Raw genomic sequence first — 23,056 nt, 5'->3', positions numbered from 1 at the left:
TAATAGTGTAATACAAATAATAAACGAAAGAAAAGAAATTATTAAAAAAAAAAAAACATGGAAAAAGAAATAATTATTTTAATTATTTTAATAATACGTTTAAATATTAAAACATAATAATGCGCGTATATAATACGTGTCTCATAATCATTTCTGATTATCGCGTTAAAAATACACACGTTATCTGGATCAATTATGCATGAATATAAAATCTATAAATAATAAACAAAATGGCAAAATATAAAAACAAGAAAATAAATTATTTCAATTATCTTAAATAATTCGTTTAAATATATATATAATAAGTTACAAATAAATATTAAAATAAAACGATAACGTATTAATGATGATAATAATTACCATATATAATGTGACATATTTATATTTGAATAAAAATATATTTTATTTTATTATTAAAATTGTATAATGTGGATGTAACGCTTATGATATTTGTAAATTAGCGTGAAAACAACGTTCGATTAAACTAGATGTGATCGAATATGTTTGATCGTTTAATCTCAAAACACAAATGTCGAATCTACTAGAGATTAGTTTAGATCTAACGTGTATCTTCCATGATGTCTGTGTGAAGGAGATCACACAATAGGATTTCATCATTTTGCATAAATAGATCTCTATCATATAATACCTCGTGGAATGGCTAATTTCTTTCTCTTTCACTCTCTCTTTCATTTTTCTTTCTCTCTTTCTCTTTCTCTATCTTTATTCAATGCTTTTCAATTGCATAAGAAAAGAAGAGAAATTATATTCTACGATATTACGAGATTTAACTTTTATCTTCACCAACAGTAATTTCCTATTTCATTAACACAAACATATATAATCAATAAATTTATTCCAAAATTTTCATAATATGCAAATAAAAAAACATATAAATTCAAACGTAAACACATTAAATGATCAAAAAAAAAATAATTCATACGTGTGTGTGTTATGTAAAAAAATAATTAAACTAAAATATCATCGTTACCTATTTGGGTATTTGCTAATTAATTAAGTAATTAATAATAAAAAAAATTAAATGATTTGTTTTACTAGAAATAATATATATTTTTTTTAATATGAACTGTTTTACTGATTGCTGAAATAAGACTCATTGCTAAATCCGAGTCGATTTATTATTACTATTGCGTATAAGAATAATAATAACGAGCTTGATACATGTGTATGGATGTGTGTGTGTGTGTGTGTGTGTGTGTATGTGTATGTGTATGTGTATGTGTATGAGTACGAATCTGTCTCTTTGTAAATGTTGGATGCATCATCATAAAAGCTATGACAAACGTTGCAGTAATATAAATAGTTGACCCAGTTTCTTGTCTTATTTTCTCTTTATCGATATACTAAATACCTTAGGATTAGATCAAGTAAGTTATTGATATTTACTAAAGTATGAATATAAGAAAGAGAGAGAGAGAGAGAGATAGAGATAGAGAAGTTATCATGGTTGAACGATGATCGATCGTAACGATAGTTTGATTTCTGATAAATCGTGCTATTTTGATCTCTAAACAGGATTAGAATTCATTCAGGTGAATAATCTTCAAAGAGATGTTCTGATGCATATTAATTTTCTTTCTATCTATCTATCAATATATCTCTTTCTATATATATATATATATATATATATTATTATTATATAATATTTAAGATAATTACTCTTATAATTATATATATATATATAATTTGTTATTTATCCTGAAATAAATTAAATATAGTCGAACATATATTAATTCAATAGAATGTGTTTTACAAAATATTATAAAATTATATCTGTGTTGTCAAAAACTTGTCAATTTTTATCTCTACCTTTTTTGTTTTCAATGCAACTTACGAAAAATATATAAATAATTATACAAGATGATTATTATACACGAATAAAGAAAAAAAAAACTAAAAATTAAAAAGAAGAAAGCAATCGGATAGAGTAATTATAATAATAATAATAATAATAATAATAATAATAATAATAATAATAATAATAATAATAACGATGGCTGGAGGGTAGGAAAAAGCGAAAGTCACGGGTGGGTTGCACGTTTATCGATAGAAGCAACTCGTACCTATTCTCGAGTAACATAACATAAGGAGAGATGTATCATAGTATATCATAATAAATAAGATAGTATTGGTAACTAGTATGTGTGTTATGCCCCAGATAATTAATATCCCGTGCTTACGGTTCGGTTTTAAAGCATCGAATAAGAATTGAGGATAGGTTAAGGAACGTGTTGCATCTTACCAACCATCTTTCCATCTTTCTTCATACCACGTAATATATATATATATATACTATATACTATATACTATATACTATATATATATATCTTTCTCTTTCTCTCATCTTCTTCGACAACGGGGGAATTGCTTCATTTTCAACGTCGGGGCTAATTGATTAAAGGGATTATATGCCGCGAAGGAGTTACGAGGCGTCACGGATCTATCCTGCCGACCGATTTTCTCACTCGAGAGGAACAAATGTGGTAAGAATTAGTTAGTGAGTGAGTTAGTGAGTGAGGGTGTAAGTCGGTGATGGCATATATGAGTAAACGAGGGTGTAAGTGAATAAATAAAAGTATAAGTGAAATGTATTACAGAGTATATGTAAATATGTGAAGGTATGAGTGAATAAATGAGAGTATAAGTGAGTATGTTAGAGAGTATATGTAAATATGTGAGTATATAAGTAAATAAATAAAAATGTAAGTAAATGTGTTAGAGAGTATAAGTAAATGTATGAAGGTATAAGTAAATGTGTTATAGAGTATAAGTAAATGTGTGAAGGCATGAGTGAATAAAAGAGAGTGTAAGTAAATGTGTAAGGGTATAAGTAAGTAAGTAAGGGTGTAAGTAAATAAATGTATGAGTAAGAGAGAAAAAGAGCGTTGGTTAATAGTGAGGGTGTAAGTGAGTGAGTAAGTGAGTTAAGTACAACTGATTGTAAGTGTGTGAGAGAGAAAGGGATAAAAGATAGAAAAATGAATATCTTTCGCAACACATCTCGTTTCGTTTCTTCCTCTTCAATTTCTATTGCTTGCCCTTCTTCTTCCTCGGTACTATTACATGTAACACTTATTTACATATTTATAAGTACATATATTTATGTTTAATTTTATCTATTTTTTTTTCTATTTTCTTTTTTCTTTTGCGATTTATCGAAGAGTATGAAAATATATATAATTAAATAATAATATAATAATTAATATATTATTAATATATGTAATATATTGTTTTGCTAGAGAATAAGAAAAACAATTTATGCATTTTCGATACTTTGAATGAGATATTGAGTCATTCTAATATAGAATTTATTATTCAATTAACAATATTATAAAAGTTATTATAACCTATGTCACTATCGATTTATAATACACGATCGATGTTTATCTTTCAGATGTACATTTGGAATTCATGATAAAAAAAAGGTAAATTGTTCGTTGAATTTCTAAACAATATTTATGATACAACGAAATGTATCAAAAATTTTATTTTTTTGATCAATTTACATTGATATTTTCCAATTAATGAAAGGGAATGTAATTATTTTAAACAAAAACAAAAAAAGAGAATGTGAAATTTAGTTATAAAGTTGTGATAACTTTAATAATTAATTAAACAAGTCTCATTTTTCTAAATGTCTATTTTTGTGTATATTTTCTCTCTCTCTCTCTCTCTCTCTCTCTATTTTCTTTTTCTTTTTTTTTCTGTAATTTCATCCCTTCAATCTGTTGATTGAAACTCGACACTTTTCTGTATTGAATCATACCTAAATAATACAGTTATTCGTTCTAATTCAAAAATTGATAAGTAGTCACGAACGAAAAATAAAAAGAAAAAATAGGAATAAAAAAAATGTACAAAAACAATATAAATATATTATCAAAAGCTAACGATATTAAATTCAGTGTTACAATGGACAATAATAATATGAATAATAAATAATTCACGAATAAATGAAACTATATATTAGAGCAAATTAATTGAATATTATATATAAATAAAATGAATATTATGATAAATGATATGATATGATATGATGTAATAGAAAAAAAAAAAGAAAAACCGTACGTTTTCTAATATAAATATTAATAACACACACACACACACACACACACACACACACACACACACACACACACACACACACACACACACACACACACACACACACATATATATATATATATATATATATATATATATATATATATATATATATATATATGTATGTATATGGTTTGAAATGATTAATAATAAAAAGAATCGAGAGAGAGAGAACGCGAGAAAAGTACGAATGAAATTAATACAAGGAAGAATGTAAATGATGAAAATAATAGTAACTCCTATTTTATTTTCTTTTTTCTTTTTTGTTTTTTTTTTCCTCTCGATAATATCACATCCGATACAATCGAACAATAATATATCAATTAAAATACTTGCAAACAATGGACACTAGGAAGGTCCTTGAAATTTTAATGAGATCCATACGCCATACAATTTGCTACAATTTATCTAATAATTATTATCACCGTCGTATCTTTTTTTTTTATTTAATTTTTTTTTCTTATTGTTATTTTTAATTCCTTTTTTTTTTTGTAATTCACCTTTATTTTTTCTTTGTGTTCTTAACATCCCACCAACGAGCCAATCGAAGATGGGTATTGAAGATGTAAAATAAAAGATACTGAAAGATTAAGTTTATCAAATGGAAGAAGGGAGAGAGAGAGGGAGGGAGAGAGAGAAAAAGAAAAAGAGAGATCATTTCTTAATTTGATTTCTCAAGGACTAAAAACTTGTCTCTTTCAAACAAATATGATTATCCATTAAGCTATTATGCGAGTAGCTATATACTACAATTCTTCAAGGTTGTCTATCTCTTATGTCTTTTATGATTTCATTAATCTTTTGTAAATCATAGAAAAGATAAATTGTTTCTTCTTTTTTCATTATTATTATTATTACTTTTATTATTATTATTATTATCATTGTTTTTAAGAATATTTATAATAATAAATTGTAGAAATCACATTCAAACAAGATAAAAGATATTTTACATTGAAATTATCCTTTCGTTCATTATCAAAATTCATTTCAATTTCGTTCTCATTTAATGCAATTATTCTGATAAAAAAAAAAAAATTAATCAATATACATATATATATATATATATATATATATATATATATATATAAGTATACTTTATCATTAAAAAAAAAGAATATTTACATTATCGAATAACTTTACGAATATTTGGAATAATTATTAAATATTATTCGTTAGGAAATTCTTATTTTATTTATATTAAAAGTGTCCAACCATTTATTATTGAAATAATAATTATTAATATTTTCTTTGCTTACAATTTTTTTTGTAATATGTATTACGTTGCATCTTATTGAGATACAAAAAATAAAATAAAATAAAAAACAAAATTAAAAAAAAAGAAGAAACAACCAAAATTAAAATCAACGATAAGATTACATTTAAAATCAAAAAATTCAAAAGTTTAAAAAAACCAATAATACAATAACAACAATAAAATTCTTCGAGACATGTATAAATATTTATTCAGGTCGATGAGCTAAGTAACTCAAAATAACTCATTGTGCATCGACCTTCTCTCCCCCTTCTTGTATATATCTCCCACTTATGAACCCTCGTGCGTTCACCACCTATTACCTCCTCCTCCTCTTCTTCTTTCTTTCCCCCTAGACCACCCCTAATCTACCCCCGTGCCCCTTCGCCAAGCCGTTATGTATCCGAGTACGTGCACCGTATTCGATTTATATCGAATCCAGGGTTGCGTCATTATGAGAGGACATAGACGATGTCATCGACAGATTGATAGGACTAACATAATTAAAAAGTGTTCACCTGGTACGTTAATGCAATACTAACTTCCATGTCACGATCGATTGCAATCTACGTGTATGAACTCACGCATATTACTTTCTATAATAAGAAAAAGAACGGATGGGGGGGGGTAGGGTGACGGTGTTATGGAGTGAAAGAAGGTGTGTATGTGTGTAAAGAAAGAAAGAAAAAAAAGAAATAAATAATTTTGATCAATTGTTATTTATACTATGAGAAATTATTATTTTTTATTTCAATAATAACTATACGTACTTGTAGAAATTTTGTAATAAATAAAAATACATATATTATAATATTATGCATAAATATTGTGCATAAATTAAAATATTTTGTATATTTTATTTTTACCGATTCATATATAATATTATTCCCCATATCGTGTATATATATATATATATATATATATACATATAATTTTCATCTATTAAATGTTAATATTTATCTTATATTTTATTTTATTATATTTCGTTAAATACGATAATTATGATATGTAATGATAAATTTATCACAAATTTCGTATTATCTACAATTAAAAATTTAAACGTGTATTTTCCAGTTGAATAATAAAATTTCTCTCAACGAAGAATCAAACAATATAACAGAAATAGTAATAGAAATAAATATATTGTAATTATAAGATCGGTAAAAATTAAAAAAAAAAAAGAAACAAAATAATCAAACGGAAGCACGAAGAACAAAGTTGTCTGATAGATTGCTGCTTGGAAACAGAACGACGACTATGAAAATGCTTGAAGTAGATTGAACGAGGTTAAAAAGGTGAAATAACAGTTGGAGAGAGAGAGAAAGAGAGAGAGAGAGAGAAAGAGAGAGAGACACAGAGAGATTAGAAGGGTAGGGGCAGGGGCAGGGGCAGTGGGAGGGGGAGGGAGGAGGAAGAGAAGGGAAGATAGTTCGAAGAAGAGGATCAGTTTCACGGTGAAGTACGATAATGAGACCATGAGAGAAAGGAAATTTCCCTGGTACGTTGAAATGACGTTGCAGGTTCTTCGCAAGTCTTTTTGCTAGATTATGTTTACGAGCAATTATGTTCTATTAAAACATCCCAAACTAATTCTTCGTGCAAATAAAACAAATTAAACACGCGTTTCAATTTTTTTCTCTTGCTTTTCAATTTGTTGAAATGATTTTTATTAATTAATAACAAAGACTTTATAATTAATTGTTCAATGTGTCTCGTTACCTTTGTTACCCCTAGTCAATTAATTACGATTCTATAAAACGTTTCAAACAATTATATCGAATTTGATCTAAATATTATTGAAAATATATATATATATATATATATATATATATATATATATGTAATATATTAAATATATTATATTAAATATAATAAAAATAATAAAATATATTTATAAATATATACTATTTAAAATAAATAATTATTAAATAAATATAATAAAAATAATAATATATTATTATATTATATATTATATTTATAAATTTATATATATATATATATATATATATATATATATATATAAATTTTATATTTCTAAATTAACACAATAATTATATCAAATCTAGTTATAATAAATATTAATTATTAATAATGATTTGGTAATGTATCATCAAACGTTCAAAAATATTATGAAATAATTATTAGAAAGAAAAAAAAAGAAAAGAAAATTGAATCAGAATAATTTTTTACAGTATTTATTATTGATTGTAAAATACGTCTGGTTGTGAGTCGTAATAATCGATAACATAATTTCTACGTGAAAATTGATTGATACTTTTCTCTCTCTCTCTCTCTCTCTCTCTTTCTCTCTTTATCTTTCGGAGTGCATACAAACATGTCATTAAAATTTTCTTTCCGCACGTCGAGCTACGTGTAGAAACACATACGATGGAATTCTTAAACAGACGGAGTCGAAACAAAATAAGGCTGTAAAGCATCCAACGAAACTGAGCTTTCACTAAACTATAGGCTTAGACTAATGTGAAAGAGAAAAAGATAGAAAGAGAGATAGAAATAAAGTGAAACATCATATACACATGTATTACGTGTCTAATGTTTGATACGAATAAATAAAAATATAAATTAAGAAATATAATATAAGAAAAAAATTCTGTTATTTTATTATAAAGTTTACATAAGATTTAATTATTTGGTATTAGTATAATATTAATTATATATTCGTTATGTATTTTAAAGAAATATTCGATACGTTGATTTCGATTATTATGGTTTTTTTTTGAGAATGATGTTTGATCGGTTCGGTTAGACACAACGATTTTTGTCATATATTTAAAATAAAATAATATGAAAATAAATATTTGTTCTGTTCGAATATTCTTGAAAATAAAAAATAAATGATTAATCTAAAAATTCTTTTAATAATTAGTTTATTCTAGTGATGTACTCCATCCAACGTTGGTTCCTAATACTTTCGATTAGTATTCCCTACATTCAGTGCATTTATATTTAAACAATTATTTAATAATCTAACCAAATGTAATTTAGAAACTTGTACTACGTAATGAAGTACAACATATAATTTTTAACTAAATTTGGAAAAGAAAATGCACTGAAATATGCAGCCATTAGCCCGGTAGTACTTGCGTTATAATATTTCCTTTTGTAAATCCATTAATTCGCAAGTAATACCGACCCAGATCTCACCACGAGGAGGTTGCTGCATTTGGAGATCCACCAAAATTATTCAACAAAATCTTCTTATTAATAATCTTCAATAAATTAATAAATTTACACTGTGACACATACACACTACATCAAAAATAACCTAAACGATGTCTAACACTAATGATCACGCCAATTATTTATACATCAATTATAAAACAAATAACGCGATAACGTTAAAACGATTAAAAATAAAAAAAGATATCGTTCGATAACGAAAGCACGCGTTTCTTTAATTATCAAATTATTTTTCTGAACGTTTTATAATTAAACTTATACGATGCGTAATATATTAAACGATTTTCAAAGGTTTTCACGCGACGAAGTCTCCTTTAGAACTGATAACACAGATATTTTGTTTATCTTTGAAAAACCGAGAGCATTAGACGATTGTTTACGTCCTTGAGTTTGGTCAAAAATACGTTGGTAAAATTCTTATTCCAATGTTTATGTTGTTGCTCAAGATGTTTTTATTCTTTTTCTCTCTCTCTCTCTTTCTCTTTCTTCCATACGTATACTAACTCATTCTTTTTATTTATTATGTACTTCTTTACATTTATGAATGTATGAAAATATTACGATGTTTTTTGTCAGTGATATGAACGTGTTTCGAATTCGTCTGAACTTGAAAATAAAAATTTTTCAGAAGGTTAAAAAACAATATTATTTAATATTTTTATTTCTAGATATGTACAAATACTTTTTAATGAATGATATTATTTAGAAAAAAATAATCCATGAACGTATCATCGTTTAAAATATTTTCATTGCACGATAATTGCACTCGAATGATAAAAGTCTATGCGATTGCTAAAATTTTGTCCGAAGTTTTTATTCTCTCTTTTTTTCTCTTACTTTTTATTTATTATGCGCTTCTTTAAATTTGTATGCGTAAAAAAAACCGATCCTACGGATGAGTAAATACGATATTTTTTGCGCCCACGGATTTGAACGTTTCTCGAATTCGTTCGAACTTGAAAATAACATTTTTCAGAAGGTTAAAAAACAATATTGTAAACGTTTAATAATTTTATTTCTAGATATGTACTAATATTTTTTAATGAATTATATTATATAGGAAAACATAATTCGTGAATGTATTGTATCATTATTTTAAATATTTTCATTCCATGATAATTACATTCGAAAGATAACACTTTGTGAATTTAATGTTGATTAAACTTTATTACAATTTTTGTTTTTTTCGTAGATCGAACTCGAAAAGAGATATTGGAATTCTTAACCTGATGATACGAAAGAAAATACATCGTAAAGCGTTCAACGAAATTGAGCTTTCACTAAACTATTATTCCTTAGACTCATGTGAAAGAGAAAAATATATAAAAAGAGATAGAAAATAAAGAGAAACATTATACACACGTCTTACTTTCTTTCTCGATGATGCAAATACAACTACATATATATACACATACAGATATGCTCATATATATACACATTAGAGATATATATATATATATATATATATATATATATATATATATATATATATATACATATGTACAAAAGTTATATACGTTTGAGTTTAAAATGATGCCACGGTTAAACGAAGATCTTACGTTCGTTTTTTCTGTATTCCTCCTGTTTTTTTCTTTTTTTCTTATTTCTGTTTTTTTTCCTCCATAAGATTAAAAGAAAGTAAAAGTTTATACCATTATTATTTCTGTCAAAATATGAGAAAGGGAGATAAAGAAGATACGACAGGAAAAAAAAAATAAATTAAACATCTCATAACCTACTTTACTCGGATATTTAAATTCGTATCAATTTTATATAATAATTTTGCTTTTATGATATTTTTAATAATAAAAGATATTACGAGTAGAAGCAAAACTAAATTTATGAAGAAAAAAAAGATACTACTTTCATAAATTTTATTTTTTTTTTTCGATTTCTCTCCTTTTTTTTTAATTGGCGAAAGTACGCGAATTTTTTGACGATAAAAAAAAACTTTGACCCATCCAAGTGATATTTGATTGAAAAATTGATTAAAAGTTACGTAAAGATGTGGCATAAAAAAGTTAATACGTTTTTTATTTCACTTTGATATTTAAGAATAAAAACGATAAGATTAATTGTCTAAAATGTATTAATAATTATTTTCATTAATATATCACGTTATTATCGTGAAAGTAAAATAATTTTGAAAAATTATTTAAATCTCGTAATTTTACGAATTTTTAATACAATTTTTTATTCCATATTTTAAAAACAAATTTTTGGTTCTTTTATCTGGATCAAGTCGTTAATTTAATTTCATATTAATTTTATATAAAATAGAAAAAAAAAACATAATTTAAATGTTAGAAAATATTTCGTAAATTATTTCAAACGAATAAATTCGTTGATGAATATTATGTAATAGAAAAAAGAAAAATATAAAAAGTAAAAAAATATATTAATACAATGGTTACTTAAGATGAACACTTTGAATAACTTGAAGACAAAATCTATGCTAGGAATGAATCGATGCTGCGTTACTTTCTCTCGTTGAAAAACTGAAAGAGACGTAAATAGAAGAAAGGTGCATCGATTGATCAGAGAAAGCTTTGCGATAATTGATCGCAAACAGGTAAACACGACTTTTTGCTAGGAAGAAAAAAAGAGGAAAGAATTAAAGAAAGAAAGAAAAAAGACAGGAATGGTAAACGAAATTCTTTCAAGATTTTCTCACCTCTCACCAGGTCTGACGAAATATATCGAAAGTGACATCAAATGTATGCACTTGTATATATAGTTTTAACAAGAAATACTATTCCTTTTGAAATTTCAAACTAAAACTAGGTTATTCAATTTACTATTACGATATCACGGCTAACAGAGAATAACATCATTGACGATGATAAAATTTCATTCATTAAGGAAAATAATGATCGATCTTAAAACTTAATCAACTCATTCACAAACAATTTTCAAAGTGTAGAAATTAACCGTAAATTACTTCAACGAAAATTCTATTACGAAATTAATGAGAACTTCGTCTTTAATAACGACTTCCAATTATTTTCTCGGAAAAGGAGAGAAAAAAAGAAAAAGAATGAAACATTTTCAATTATAAATAAATATAAATGTCTCGTTATACGAATAACAATGACGAACTATTCGTTCGAACGTAATCGTTCAAAATATTAAAGTTTATCTTAAAAATGTTTATTACAAAAAATTAATTAACTTTGTATGTAAAGTTTGATGTTTAAGAGAAATCGAATGAGATCAAAGTATAAATTAAAATTACCTTCTACTTCCTTCTACCATAAAAAGCAAAAAAAAAAAAAATAGGAAAAAATAAAAAGAAAATAAATATAAAAAATATATGAATTTGATGATAATCAAAAAAGAAGAAAAGAAAAATTAGAAAAAAAAATGTATTATAATATATTGAACTTAGACGTCGGGTTAAATTGCGTAATCGTGATAGAGTACGTAGATGGGTAAGGTAACGAGCATAATATGTCTATGTGTATAATCCAATACACGCAAACATGTAAAATCGAGTGAGTAGAGGGAAATAAAGAGAGAGAGAGAGAGAGAGAAGGAGAGAGAAATGAGAGAGGAAGGGAGAAATATAGGAGCCATTTTTGACTGATTCGCGAGGTGGGCCTATGAAGTGGGTTGATGGGCGTGGTAAGTAAGGGGTGGTGGGCGTGGTTAGTCTCGATCAATAGAACCACTTCCGTGAATTTAGCAGACAGAGAGAGAGAGAGAGAGAGGGAGAGGGAAAGAGAGAGAGGGAGAAAGAGAGAGGGAGAAAGAGAGACAGAGTCAGTGAGAAAGAGACAGAAAGAGGAAGGGGGGGGGGGGCGGATTTCGCGTACAACGTACCACTGTTTCTCCAAGGGGTGAATGAGAGTGAGTTCAACTCAAACGTCTACGTGTATTTCACCATCTATCTATTTCTACGTATTAATGTGTGCATATGTATGTGTTTGTATGCGCATGTGTATGTGTGTTTGTTAGAAAAAGATAAAAAAAAAAGTGCACGGACTCTGCCAAACCACATCGATCTTTCAACCTGAACCTCTCCCTTCCTTCTCCCTCCTTTTCTCTGAGTTCCTCTTCAGCACTTCACACAACCCTATTTCAGTCATTCTTGAGGATTGTTGAAGTTACCGCCATGACATGCTATAGTTTCCTATGTTATGATGGTGTGCCCTGGAATTACAGAAGATATTTCTTCTTCTTCTTCCTCTTCTTCATTCTGAGCACGAAGTCACGTGAACTCTCACACGTAATGATTCCCTCGATGAGAAAGAGAAGAAGAAGAAGATGAAGAAGTAGAAGTAGAAGAAAGAAGAAAATATATATATATACATATAAAAAAGGTGAAAGGATTTTTTATCCTCTTTCTCTCTTATTCCCTCTTACATTTTTGTTCGTTGCACTTTCAACACCATTGTCAAAGCTCATATCTTTCATCTTTCATACATACATACATTCATACATACATGCATACATACATATATACATGCATACATACATATATACGTATATACGTCTGAAATTTTTATTTCATCTTTTTATTATCATTTTTTTTTATTTTTATTCACCCTCTTTCTTTAGATTTGCACATATGTCTGTCTGTCTCACTCTCTTTGTTCTTTTTTCAATTTTTGATATGTGAAATGCGTGACTGTGATCTCTCATCATCAAAATTCTTTTCTCAACTCTCATACGTCTGTATTTTTATTTCTTTTTTATTTCTTTTTTATTTTATACTTTTTCTCACCTACTATCTCTTTTGTATTTTTATGACTGTTTCTCTCTTTCTTTCTCTAGCTCTCTGTTTATTCTCTTTCAAATTTTTGTTTGGTAAATTTAAAATATGACATAATTCAATACGAGACCTCTACAATTTTATTATACACTGTGTCTGCAACTTAACATTTCGTTTTTTTTCTTCTTGTTCATTTTCATGTACATATAGAATAGTACATTGACATCGTTTGGCTGAAACGAACTCCAAACACCCTATATATATATATATATATATATATTTTATTTTATTTTATTAATAATCTTTTTTTTTACCCTCACCTTAATACTCTCTCTCTCTCTTTCTCTCTTATTTTATTTTTAAGACTTATTATCCACATGTGATTCTTTTCAGATTCCCATAAACTCCTCTTTCCCTCTTTTTTGTTCTTTTTTTAACTTACGTTTATAAATAATATAAAAATTTCCTCTATAAAAATTGTAAATAATTATTTGTTTATTTATACTTTCGCATTTTCTTCTTTCTGTTTTATTTTTAATTTTTTTTTTGTATCTCATTCATTTTTATAAAATATAATTACTACAAATTTTTAGAACCTTTTATTTTCTTTTTTTTTTTTGCATAAAAGGCAAATTAACATAAAGTATGAATTAAATGATCGTATAAAAAAAATTGAAAATCATAAACGTTTAGATGGACTTTATTACATAAAAAGTTATTAATAATATTTGTAAGAAGAAAGAAACGTGTTAGGTTTATAGTTTTCAGTTAACATTGATCAAAATATTTATATCACGGTTCATTAAATCGCGGAATCATTTAATCCATTCTTACGTAACTAAAACATGGAAGACATTCTTAAGAGAAATGTAAATGTAATGATTCATTCTGTCGATGAACTTTCTATTTCCTTTCTTTACCAATCGTTTACGGTCTATTACCCTTCACGATTTTGTTTATTGCCCATTAAAATAAAACAAAACAAAAACAAAAACAAAAAATAAATTAAAATAACAATGAACATTTATATATATAATAATACATTAAATAATAATATTTCAATAATAATTACACTTCCTATAATAATATCTTAATTAAATTGTTCGTTTAATATATTTAAATAAAAAAAATTATCTGACCAAGGAAAAATCAAGGTTTGTACACAAACTTGTATAATTCATAAAAGAAAAATAATATATATATATATTTGGTAATTGAAAATTTTTAATATAAAAAGAAAAGGAACAAAGATAAAAATACACCCGTAGAAATTAAAACAAGGAACAGAAAAATGAAAAAAAAAAAACAAAACAAAAAAGAAAATAAATAAAGTAAAATCAGCTTAAAAAAAAATAATTGGCACGCAAAAGAAAACTAAAATATTCAATTAATATTAGCAAAGTTGATTAATATTTTTTCATTTTCAACGTAAATTAAATTAATTAATCAATTGAAAAAAATATAGGAAGAAAAAAGAACACATACACACACACACACACACATATATATATACAATAAAGCAATACGAATATGAAATTGAATTAAATGAAACGAATTTAATGTAATGAATATAAATGAACGAAATGAAATTTTCTCAACAGGAATATTCCTTTAGTTTCTTACACAAACCAACCATATCCATTCAACCCCTTTTTAAATTTCTCCCTCCCCCTCCCTTCCTTCACTCTATTCATTCTTCTCATCTGCACGAGTTTTCAAATAGAATGGAAACTGTTTTCTAACGTGTCATATGGTGTTAGAAACGAATATACGACCATGGCCTGAATGAAATCGATCAGTTACGAACTTAAAACAACAATGCCGTCTGTGTTATGTGAATATACTTGTCTATGTTGTTGCTTGAAAGTAATAAGTAATAAATATCTCACACACACACACACACACACACACACACACACACACATATATATATATATATATATATATATATATATGAAACGATATTGTGAAAAGTTGTGTGTTAACTTGATCGGTCTAAAAATGTATAAATATAGTTTTGCATGCTGGTATGTATAGTAATATATAATCATACTTAAAAACTTATGATTAACGAGAAAAAAAGAAAAAAAAATTAAGGAGAGAATAAAAATTTAAATAAAATAAAAAGTACCTTTCAAAATGACGATAAGTTATTCGTTGTTCTTTTTTTTATATATATATTTTTTTTTATAAAAATATACAACAGGTCAAAGTTCATTCTTTTACAACTCATCATTTGCTGTGAACACTTTGAACACTTTATTTCAACCCGGAACTATTTTATACCTAACATAAGTACTTTCTGTTGTACATTATATCTATGTATATATATATGTGTGTGTATGTATGGACTTTGCTAGAATATTTAAAGAATTACGGAAAATTTTCGTCATTGACTTTTTATTCATTTGTTGTTACACACGTAAATACATAAATTAAGTATCACGAAACACCAGGAGTTACTTTCTAAACTAGTAAAAATCCTATTTATCACTAATTTTCTTGAAATAATTCCTATTATTATTTTTCTGCCATTATCTTATCTTGTTTTTTCTCTCTATTTCTCTGTTTTTTTATTTTCATGTTTAATTAACATAATTTTGTTTACTATCCCAATAACATAATTCCAATGATTTCGTTTAACGATCATTCATTCTATTATATTATTATTCTCACCATTAAACAAAAAAATAACCGTAATTGTCAATAATTTTCTTTTCACGATAATTTTGTTATATTATTTACTTTTTTATTTTTAAACAGTGGATTAGAAAGAAAAAAATAAAGTATAGATAAAAATCTTCAGCTAATTGACGAAACTTTGGGTGAGCATGTAATTCGTGTTAAAGTCAAGGTCAACGTCGACCTTGACCCAATGCTATTATTAAAAAGGGCATACACATTTGTAGGTACGTATAAAGTAAGTAAGTAAGCAAGTTAGTAAGTAAGTAAGTATGTCGGTCGTCTTTGTCAACGATTGGCCCACTTGCTTGGTTCTAGCTTATGTTAGTATCGTTTGAAATTGTTCCTGTTGATTAATGTTACAATTTTCTCACAATTCTACACACATACACATAATTATACACATGTATACAAGTACGTAGACGTATATAAAATTATCGTCTAATTTTCGTTGAAATCTGATCGTAAATTTTTACGATCTAACCTAAGTAAAGATAAAGATAAAGAAAAAAAATAAAAGAAACAGGAGAACAAAAAAAAATGTTAGACTTGACAAAGATGTAGAACTCGCATGAGATAAAACTTAATTAAATGGTATACTACCTGGAGTCAGATAAAATCCTTACAAAGTAAATGAGAACAAGAGAATGCGAGACAATGGTTAAATTAAAAAGGATTAAATTAAGAGAAAATTAGAGCTGAAATAAAAAGGATGCACGTGGAATTTATTTTAATAAGAATTTGAAATTAAAAAAAGGAACTAAGATTAAATTATTATTTTCCAATTATAAAATGAGAATTACATCGCGTCAAATTATTTAAAAATAATATTTTTTGTACGATATTGGTAGACGAAAATTTGTTAGTTATCAAATTAAAGAACAAAATTGCAATATTATTATTCCAAAGGATCAACTCTTTGCTTGGAAAAAGAAAAATTAAACAGAGCAAAGAAAAAAAAGCATGTAGATAGATAATAAACGTAAGGAAAAAAAAGCATTCATCTATGATGAAGAAATAATAAGATCGTAAGAGAAAGAAAAACTTCGATCGATGTTTCATGAATTAACACACAAAGTAAAAGAGAGAGAGAGAGAGAGAGAGAGAGAGAGAGAGAAAGAGAAAGTGAAAGAGAGAGGAAGAAAAAAAGTAAAATAGAAAGATGAAAGAAAAATAGAGGGGGTCGTAGGATAGAATAATAAAAAAAAAAAAACAAAACAAAAAAACTAAAGAGAGAGAAAGAAAGAAAGAAGGGAAAAACTTTTTAATGCATACCTGCCAGAGGCAGAAGAACGAAGAACGAGAGAGAGGCAGAGAAAAAGGAAAAAAGTGAGAGAGAGAGAGAGAGAGAGACAGAAGAAAAAGTAGAAGAAGAAAGGGAACGCGTGTCCCTCCCATTCAAGTAAAATAAATTATTGTGAGCGTTGAGGTAGTCAAGTAAGGTTAGGGGTAGTAGTATAGGAAAGGGGAAGGTGGGTGTATAAAGAACCCCCTCTTCGAGTGTACTTTTAGCTACCCCCTTCCTCCTACCTACCCCTACTCTCTTGAATGTTGTTAGGATCCTTGTCCCTGAGCAAGGAATACGCAATAGCAACACACCAGCAGCAACAGAACCAACCAAACAATCAACCCAACAACCAACAACTAACTCAGCATGCAAGAATGGAAGGATGGAAGGATGGAAGAAAACAGCAGGAGGATTCTCCAGCACCTTGGTCGTCGTCATTCTAAGGACGGCGTAGCTAATATAATATTCTAGGCAATTACAGTGTTTGCGGATCAAACACAGAGGGAACGGTTTGCATCCCCTCATCCGTTACGAACAAAAGTCTTCAACCCCTGCGATTCAGGCTCCTGGTTCACGAGTATACTGAGAATCGTACGGGTGGTAAGAATGGTGTGGGTGGTAGTAATGGTAGTGGTGGTGGTGATGGTGGTGGTGTTGCCGACGTTCGGAGGGGTCGCTAGAAATAGTCTCTCTCTCTCTCTCTTTCTGTCTGTTATATCTCCATTTTTTTCCTTCCCCTTTGCCGTTTAACGACGTCATTTCGCTCGATGCTTAGCTACGACCAAAGCCACCCACCAGTAAGTCTGCCAGGTCTCCTTGCCGTCGTCATTTCTTCATGATTTCAATGCCTTTCTTACGGAATGTTTTGATGAGACTACTATTTTCTGTTTTTTTTTTGTTTGGGGTAATGACAATTTTTTTTCTCTTATAAAAAATGTATGTTCAAATAATTTTTCTTACAGTTTTTTTGTATTATTAAATTTGATTTTTGATTTAAAAAAAGAAAAATAATAATTTAGTATCAGATTTTGTCGTTGGAGACAATTTTTGTGTGAATGCAAGCATGGTTTCATTTTCAACATTTTTAAAAGTCGTTTTATATATTAGAGTGAATCAAAAGTTCGTGAGTTTTTTAATTAATATTTCAAAAGTAAATTTTACAAAAACAATCCATTAAACAATCCAGTTTCTCAAAGTAAAGTTTCAACATAATAATTGCACGAACTTTTGGTGTAATAATTAATTTTAAATATAATATAATATAAATATATAATTGAATAAATTATATGTAAAATATATATATATATATAAGAATTTTTCAAAAAGGAAATATGATAAGAGGACTAGTTGATGTATGGGGTTTATCTTTTACGAATTACAAAGTGTCTTTCTCTTCCTACGTTGGCGGCCTTTTAAATCTGAATATAGTCGCTCTTGGAAAGTCGTTTCGCTTGCGCCATTTAAATCGGACAATTTACAAGTCAAATACATAGAAAGAGAAAGAACAAAATAACGAAAGAACGAGTGAGAGAGAGAGAGAGAGGAACACTAGTAATACAACTACTACAATCATGCGCCACCATCACTTGCCATCATTCTCAAACGGAAATAACATTTTATAGTAGGATCGTCCTTTCGAAAGTTTCTTTCTCTATTTTTTTTTTGCTTTTTTAGCAATACGTGCAAAACAAACACAAACGAAAAGAAAGGAACTGTTACTTTAACAATAGCATCGATTGTATAAAATATTATTTCGATTATTAAAACGGTATGAGAAGGGGGAACAAAAAAGGAAAAAGTGGGATGAAACAAAATAAAATGAAACGATAAAATAAAAAATTAAACGTAATCGTTAGAGAGTATATCGTTATTTTGTAAGATAAAATAAATTACTATTACGATATTACTGCATTTACATTTTTATACGGTAAAATTTACCTAAGGATAAACGTATGATAAAAAAAAAGAATATATGCACGTACGAGATTAACGTAATTAAAATGTATATAAAAAAAAAAAGAATAATAATGGAAGAAAACAGAATTGTCAAAGAAACCAATGTAAATTACGATAAAATGCAATATACAGCAATTAACATGTACGTACAGTAAATTCTATCTGTGATAAATGCCTAAAATGGAAGAAAATCAAACCTATGTTAATACGTGATATCAATAGGAATGAAATATACTAAAAAATAAAGCTAAGTAAAAAATTATAATCAAACGTTATTTAAATTACGATAAAAATAAAAAAATAGAATAATCAAAATTACCCAATATACATACAAATACACGTTTTTATATAATAAATTCACCTACATTAAAATAAATAGACAAATAAATAAATAAAAAATCCAATAAGTAATAACATTAGCTCTCTCTCAAAAGAAAAAAAGAAGAGACAGTAATAACAATAAAAATTATACAAAATATTTGTATAAAATAGGCTTTTTAGAGTCAAGTAGAAGTCATCTTTCCCATGTATAATTTTCATTCTTACCATTCCCATATATGTATTATATGTGTATGCATGTATGTGTAAGTTATATTCGTATTTGCATTCTCTCTTTTCTCTTCAAACCCTTTTCTCTTAAATTTTATTGTTCTGCATATTTTTTTTTTTTTATATTCATAAATAATCCGTTTTTCCTCTATTTTTGTTCTTTTCACTTGTTCATTTTTCGTATAAAAACACTCTGACGAACAAGAGACGCAAATATAACGTTTCGCATTTAAAATAATTACGCTTCTTTTTATTCAATTTTTTTTGTCCTCGTAGAAATACAAGTTTTACAACACGCGTGTGTAACACGTTTTGGTTTTGTCGTTGCAAAAGATTTATAGTCCAACGTAGAAGACGTTCAACACAACGCAGACGAGTTTTATTCTGTTCACTGTTCTCTGTTCACTGTTCATTATAGTTCACCTTCTTCGAGAAACCAACTCTTACTTCATCTCTTAGTTCCCATAAGTGTTTTATTTATTTTTTTTTTCTTTCATGCTTTGTCGTTTTTCTTTTTATTTTTCAGCAAGTAGATGACAAATAACAAGAAAGAGAACGAATAAGTTTCAATTTCTTTATTTTTCTTGAAAATATTGGACATGTCAGCGTCTTTCTTATCATTTGATATAATTTATCACTTCAGTCTCAGTGGTGGAATACCAAAAGGGCTTCTAAAGGGTCTCCGAGGTTTTAACACGATTTTATGTATTTGTTTTGAAAATAATTTTATATAATGTATTCGATTTGTATTATTATATAAATGGTAATTAATTTTTTGAATCTAATTTAAAAATATACCCACACATTTATCGATCATTATTTATATGCATCATTATTTTTATTATTTATTCAATTTCTCGATTAATAATTGTAACAACGACATAATCCAAATATTTATTTATTTATTTTTGTAAGAATTGTTTTTTGAAAATAATACGTAAAAAGTTAAATGAATAATAATGATTTTTATTATGTTATTATTATTTGATGATATAAACTATATGTATATGAATACATAAATAAATTGAATGAACATTTATGATTATTATTGTGCTATAATTTCTATATTTAATGATATACTAATTATATTTAAGAGACATAATACTAAAGAGAATATAAATTATGTATATAGTATATGCATGCGTTGATATCTCCTGTAGTTGAGTATGCTAGCAAGCTGGTTGTTCATGATCGTGTCCAAAGACCGTTTATGTTAATGTCCTTATCATACTTGCCAACTATCAAGGAAGAAGTCTCTTTAACGTTCACACCAAGGCTTCAAATACTCACGAGATTCTATTTATTATTCTCACTACGCTATTTCAAAAAAGTCTAGTTTTAACTTTTAAAAAGCTGAACTCCATGAAAACTTCACTTTTATCATTTTCATACACTTCGAAAAATATACAATAAATAATAATAATAATTATAATAATTTAATAAAGTAAATAAATAAATCTAAAAAAAGGAAATAAAATTTGTTGCAAACAAATATATTAAATTAATTTAATTACTGTAGAATAAAAAAAAAGAAGAAATTAATAATATTAACGAATAATAAACAAATTATACCGTTATGTATATAGTTCGTGTATAATAATTATTCTAATATAAGTATATATATATATATATATATATAGAGTGTATTAGAGTGTTAAAATAATTGTTAATAAATCGAAATAAATGTCTATTGTTGTTTAAAAGCACGGAATATATGTTTGGAGTCCCGTCCTCCTCGAAATTCACCTTCAGACTAGCACATTGTCCTCTATGAAAATCCTTTTATTCAATGTTGTTTAAATGACTTTCCGAATGTTGCGCATGTGTGCAACGTTAATAATTCACCTAATTAATAGAATTTAAGATTATAACGATCTGATTTTAGCATTTGTACACATACGCAACATTCGTAAAGTCATATAAACAATATTTAATAAAAGAATTTTGATAGAGGATAGGGCCCAGTCTGAAAGTGAATTTTGAGGAAGATGGTGCACGGAACATATATTCCGTTCTTTGAAACAACTATATACATTTCTTTCGATTAATTAACAATTATTTTGATACCATAATGTACTCTTTTTATATTCGAATAGTTATTATACACGAGTTAAATACATAATATTAAATAATTATATTAATCTTACACAATTAAGTTGATTGTAATAGGTTAATTAAAATAAATGAGATTAATGGTAATTAATTTTTGGAATGTCAGTTGGTTTCTTTTCCTCCCATTCCTTTTTTTTTCTTTCTATTCTTCAACTTATGAAAGTAAAAAGTTAAATGATAAAATGATGAGGGGTTTAAGTTTACCCTCAAGATTTGTTCAAAGCTAACGATATTTCGCGCGAGATTTGTCGAAATCCTGTGAATTCGATCGTAGGAAAACGAATTATATGGAGATCGTTCGTTTGATATTCCAGTCATTCCTTCCTCTTGAAAATGCGTTCGTCGTTCCTTCTACCCACCAGTGGCGTATTAAGCGGCCACAACTTCGGGGTCCCAAGATATTACAATTTCTTTTCATTTAAGGTTCGAGAAAAGTTACATGTTTTTTTTTATATTAATTTAATTATTACTTTGCGGTTATGTAATTTTTGATTACATTTCTTTTTTGTTAATAATTTGATGGGAGTGATTATTTTTTTGTTAAATTTTCTTTTTTTCCTAACCTCAATTTGTTTGGGACCCGAAATTTTTACCGTTTCAGGTCATCAATCGACATGATACGCCACTGTTTTCTATCCTCGCCATTTTATATTTTTTTTAGTACTTAACATAACCTGGATGATAGAACAAGTCTATTTTTTTCTTCTTTCTTTCTTTTTACTTTTTTTTTCGCAATTTACGTAAATACGAACTGCATAAAAGTAATTTAATTATGCGCAACAAAACGAACATTATATTAGGTCGTCTGCGAAATTTAAACGAGTTGAAACAATTTTAATTGGACGCGTGCAAAATTCTTCTTCTTTTTATTATTATTATTATCCTTATTATCATTATTACTTTATCATTTATTTGTCATTAGAAATAATTATAGTAATAACAAATGAAATATGAATAATTAATAGAATTAATTTAATTTACTGATCATTCATTTGTTTTACTTCTTTTTCCTTTTTATTTTATTTTTATTAAAAATAATAATAATAATAATCATGTATACTATAGAATGTATTTCTTTATAAAAATAGTATTTATCGATCAAATTTTTATCGCTGAAATTTAAGATGAATAATAAAAGGATAAAATCTAATAAGCATTCCCATTGGATCCTTCAAAT

The 23,056-nt window shown here is 26.8% G+C and overlaps 1 long non-coding RNA gene across 1 annotated transcript; it reads left to right on the top strand.

The window, feature by feature from the left end:
- The first annotated feature begins 11,864 nt into the window (after positions 1–11,864).
- Positions 11,865–19,165, top strand: LOC149032686 (uncharacterized). The gene is made up of 2 exons (XR_016176406.1): positions 11,865–12,900; positions 16,056–19,165. It is a non-coding gene; the product is annotated as an uncharacterized LOC149032686 (long non-coding RNA).
- Positions 19,166–23,056: the final 3,891 nt, after the last annotated feature.

Source organism: Polistes dominula, unplaced genomic scaffold (assembly GCF_049000335.1).
Source record: "Polistes dominula isolate Pdom_NZ unplaced genomic scaffold, Pdom_raw_medaka contig_73, whole genome shotgun sequence".
Classification (NCBI taxonomy): domain Eukaryota; kingdom Metazoa; phylum Arthropoda; class Insecta; order Hymenoptera; family Vespidae; genus Polistes; species Polistes dominula.
This window is presented reverse-complemented; position numbering and strand designations above follow the sequence as displayed.